Genomic DNA, 5,337 nt, shown 5'->3' with positions numbered 1-5,337 from the left:
GGATGCCTCCCCTCCCCTCTATGACCCATATGGCCCATATCTTTCCCCCGGGGGTTCCGGTAACCCCCCGGTACTCCGATGAAGACCCGAAACACTTCGGAACCATTCCGGTGTCCGAATACTATCGTCCAATATATCAATATTTACCTCTCGACCATTTCGAGACTCCTCGTCATGCCCATGATCTCATCCGGGACTCCGAACAATCTTCGGTCACCAAAACACATAACTCATAATACAAATCATCATCGAACGTTAAGCGTGCGGACCCTACGGGTTCGAGAACTATGTAGACATGACCGAGACACATCTCCGATCAATAACCAACAGTGGAACCTGGATGCTCATATTGGTTCCTACATGTTCTACAAAGATCTTTATCGGTCAAACCGCAATGACAACATACGTCATTCCCTTTTGTCATCGGCATGTTACTTGCCCGAGATTCGATCGTCGGTATCTTCATACCTAGTTCAATTTCATTACCGGCAAGTCTCTTTACTCGTTCCGTAATGCATCATCCAAACTAACTCATTAGTCACATTGCTTGCAAGGCTTATCGTGATGTGCATTGCTGAGAGGGCCCAGAGATACCTCTCCGATACTCGGAGTGACAAATCCTAATCTCGATCTATGCCAACCCAACAAACACCTTCGTAGAAACCTATAGAGCATCTTTATAATCACCCAGTTACATTGTGACGTTTGATAGCACACAAGGTGTTCCTCCGGTATTCGGGAGTTGCATAATCTCATAGTCAAAGGAATATGTATAAGTCATGAAGAAAGCAATAGGAATAAAACTTAATGATCATTATGCTAAGCTAACGGTGGGTATTTTCCATCACATCATTCCCCTAATTATGTGACCCCGTTCATCAAATGACAACACATGTCTATGGTCAGGAAACTTAACCATCTTTTATTAACGAGCTAGTTAAGTAGAGGCATACAAGGGACACTTTGTTTTGTCTATGTATTCACAGATGTTTCAAGTTTCCGGTTAATACAATTCTAGCATGAATAATAAACATTTATCATGATATAAGGAAATATAAATAACAACTTTATTATTGCCTCTAGGGCATATTTCCTTCACCCCTCTCTCCCTAGACTATAATACCCCTTCACTTGGATTAACTAGGATTAGCAAAGGATTAAATCAGATTTGAGATAGGAGCTTTGCTCATCAACTACCTACTCCCATGGAGTCCAAGGCCTCCATGTGAGATGACCCCATAGTGGATTCAAGACCCCATCATAGGGAAGATCCTTTTGGATTCAAGACCTTGCTCCTTCAAGGACAGGGATGAACTAGTTACCCTTGTTACTTCCATGTGTTGGATTTGGGTCCTTGTATCTCCTCTTTGTGTATGTGGATTTAGCATATGTGGGATTGGATCTTGTCTATTTGAGTGTTCATCTTGTGTTCTTCTCTTGTTTGCTCTCTTTCCCCCCTCCAAGTGTGAAAAGATCACCTATTAGTGTCGGTGTATTAAACATGGGTGTTTATACCCTGACTATGCACAGACAGTTGTGGCCTTCCCAACGACAAGGGCTTGTCGGAGGATGGCCTTCATAAACACTCAAGACTCGGTAATCAAATCCATGAAGAAGACCTCCAGGCATGTCATCGAGAAGTACTAAAAATGTACTGAAGATCAAGACTCAAGTTGCCAGCAAGCTACGAGCTAGCAGGCTTCGGGCCAACGACCTCAAGACCAGCAAGCTTTGTCCCATCGCTCCACTATGGTAGTTGTTAGGGACTTGCCGACAGGTGTCGAGCGGGCAAGTGGTTTGATAGAGCTTTTCGGGACACGTGGTGGCCCGCTGCCAAAGAATGACTTTATTGACACCGGTCCAGGAGGCGTGGCGAAGGAATAAAAGGTAGTTGGGCGAGCGATACAGGTGGAGCTAGGATCCCTTGCCAACATACCTCCTTAGTGTGATACCTAATGGAGCATTAAATGCTATTTTCCTAATCCATCAAAGTTAGGTATGATAGAATTGTAACCACTATCCATTCTCTGTATTTACCATTTTTCCACTGTGGTATACCCTTTCATCTATAAAAGGAGGCCCATGGCAACCTTTACAAAGGTCAACACCCTGTTCAATTGCACTGTCTAGCTACACCTCCCAAGCATGTTGCTGACAAGGTTGCGCTCTTTGTAACTTGGACATTTCCACTCATATAATCCACCAAAAGCAGGAGTAGGGTTTTATGCTTCACAAGTGACCCGAACCTGGGTAAATCTTATGTGTCGATGTTCTCTTTGTGTGCCGCGTTCCCTTAGCCGAACCACAAAGGGGCCTTGCTGGGGATCGCGTACACAAATCTGCTCCAGTAGTGCAGGCGCCACCTTCATCATTCATGGTGCCCAAGAAGGCCAAGGCGCGGCCGCCACTGCACCTTCTGATGGAAATATGCCCTAGAGGCAATAATAAAGTTGTTATTATTATATTTCCTATTCATGATAAATGTTTATTATTTGTGCTAGAATTGTATTGATCGGAAACTTAAATACATGTGTGGATACATAAACAAATTGTTGGGCAACACAGTATTTCAATTTTTTACCTACGATCACGCAAGATCTATCTAGGGGATGCATATCAATGAGCGGGGAGAGTGTGTCTACGTACCCTTGTAGACCGAAAGTGGAGGCGTTTAGTAACACGGTTGATGTAGTCAAACGTCTTTGCGATCCAACCGATCCAAGCATCGAACGTATGACACCTCCGTGATCAGCACACGTTCAGCTCGATGACGTCCCTCGAACTCTTGATCCAGTTGAGGCCGAGGGAGAGTTCAGTCAGCACGAAGGCGTGGTGATGGTGATGATGAAGTTACCGGCGCAGGGCTTCGCCTAAGCACCACGACGATATGACCGAGGTGTGTGACTGTGGAGGGGGGCACCACACACGGTTAAGAGAAACTTGTGTGTTCTAGGTCCCCCTACCCTCGTATATAAAGGAGGGGAGGGGAGGCCAGCCGGACCTCCTAGGGCGCGCCAGGAGAGGGGAATCCTACTAAGACTCCAAGTCCTAGTAGGTTTCCACCTAAGGAAGAGGGGGAAGAAGGAAGGGAGAGAGGGAAGGGAAGGAAGGGGGGGGCCCTTCCCCTAGTCCAATTCGGACCCAGGGGGCGGCCATCCCCTCCTGGCCCCTCCTCTCTTCCACTAAGGCCCATAGAGGCCCATTATTTCCCTCGAGGGGGTTCCGATAACTCTCCGGCACTCTGATAATTATCCGGTACCTCTCGGAACTCATCCGGTGTCCGAATAACATCGTCCAATATATCAATCTTTATGTCTCGACCATTTTGAGACTCCTCATCATGTCTGTGATCTCATCCGGGACTCCGAACAAACTTCGGTCATCAAATCACATAACTCATAATATAAATCATCAGTGAACGTTAAGCGTGCGGACCCTATGGGTTTGACAACTATGTAGACATGACCGAGACATATCTCCGGTCAATAACCAATAGCGGAACCTGGATGTTCATACTGGCTCCTACACATTCTATGAAGATCTTTTACCGGTCAAACCGCATAACAACATACATTATTCCCTTTGTCATCGGTATGTTACTTGCCTGAGATTCGATCGTCGGTATCATCATACCTAGTTCAATCTCGTCACCAGCAAGTCTCTTTACTCGGTTCGTAATGCATCATCCTGTGACTAACTCATTAGTCACATGGCTTGCAAGGCTCATAGTGATGTGCATTACCGAGAGGGCCCAGAGATACCTCTCCGATACATGGAGTGACAAATCCTAATCTCGATCTATGCCAACTCAACAAACACCATCGGAGACACCTGTATAACATCTTTATAATCACCCAGTTACGTTGTGACGTTTGATAGCACATAAGGTGTTCCTCCGGTATTCGGGAGTTGCATAATCTCATAGTCTGAGGAACATGTATAAGTCATGAAGAAAGCAATAGCAGAAAAACTAAACGATCATAATGCTAAGCTAATGGATGGGTCTAGTCCATCACATCATTCTCTACTGATGTGATCCCATTCATCAAATGACAACACATGTCTATGGTCAGGAAACTTAACCATCTTTAATTAAAGAGCTAGTCAAGTAGAGGCATACTAGAGACACTCTGTTTGTCTATGTATTCACACATGTACTAAGTTTTCGGTAATACAATTCTAGCATGAATAATAAACATTTATCATGATATAAGGAAATATAAATAACAACTTTATTATTGCCTCTAGGGCATATTTCCTTCACAAATACCATGTCCCTAGTGAGCCTCTACTAGACTAGCTCGTTGATCAAAGATGGTTAAGGTTTCCTAACCATGAACATGTGTTGTCACTTGATAATGAGATCACATCATTAGAAGAATGATGTGATGGACAAGACCCATCCGTTAGCTTAGCATATGATCGTTCAGTTTATTGCTGCTGCTTTCTTAATGTCAAATACATATTCCTTCGACCATGAGATCATGCTACTCCCGGATACTGGAGGAATACCTTCTGTGCTATCAAACGTCACAACATAACTGGGTGATCATAAAGATGCTCTACAGGTATCTCCGAAGGTGTTTGTTGAGTTGGCATGGATCGAGATTGGGATTTTTCACTCCATGTATCGGAGAGGTATCTCTAGGCCCTCTTGGTAATACACATCACAAGAAGCTTGCAAGCAAAGTGACTAAGGAGTTAGTTACGAGATGATGTATTACGGAACGAGTAAAGAGACTTGCCAGTAACGAGATTGAACTAGGTATGGAGATACCGACGATCGAATCTCGGGCAAGTAACATACCGACAGACAAAGGGGACTACGTATGTTCTCATAAAGGTTCGACCGATAAAGATCTTCGTACAATATGTAGGAACCAATATGGGCATCCAGGTCCTGCTATTGGTTATTAACCGGAGAGGTGTCTCGGTCATGTCTACGTCATTCTCGAACCCGTAGGTTCCGCACGCTTAATGTTCATTGATGATATAGTATTATATGAGTTATGTGAGTTGGTGACCGAATATTGTTCGGAGTCCCCGATGAGATCACGGACATGACGAGGAGCGCCGGATTGGTCTGGAGGTAAATATTGATATATAGGACGATACTATTTGGTCACCAGAAAGGTTTCAGAATGTATCGGGTAGTCATCGGATCACCGAAAGGCGTTTCGGGAGGCTCCGGGAGTTTAATGGGCCAAATGGGCCAAAGAGGGAGTGCACACTAGCCCACATGGGGCTAGTGCGCATCCACATCATGGCGCCGGCCATAGGGAATGAAAGGGAGAGGGATCACCCCTCTTGCCTTTTCTCCTGCATGAGAAAAAGGGA

Source organism: Triticum dicoccoides, chromosome 7A (genome assembly GCF_002162155.2).
Source record: "Triticum dicoccoides isolate Atlit2015 ecotype Zavitan chromosome 7A, WEW_v2.0, whole genome shotgun sequence".
Classification (NCBI taxonomy): Eukaryota; Viridiplantae; Streptophyta; class Magnoliopsida; order Poales; family Poaceae; genus Triticum; species Triticum dicoccoides.
This window is presented reverse-complemented; position numbering follows the sequence as displayed.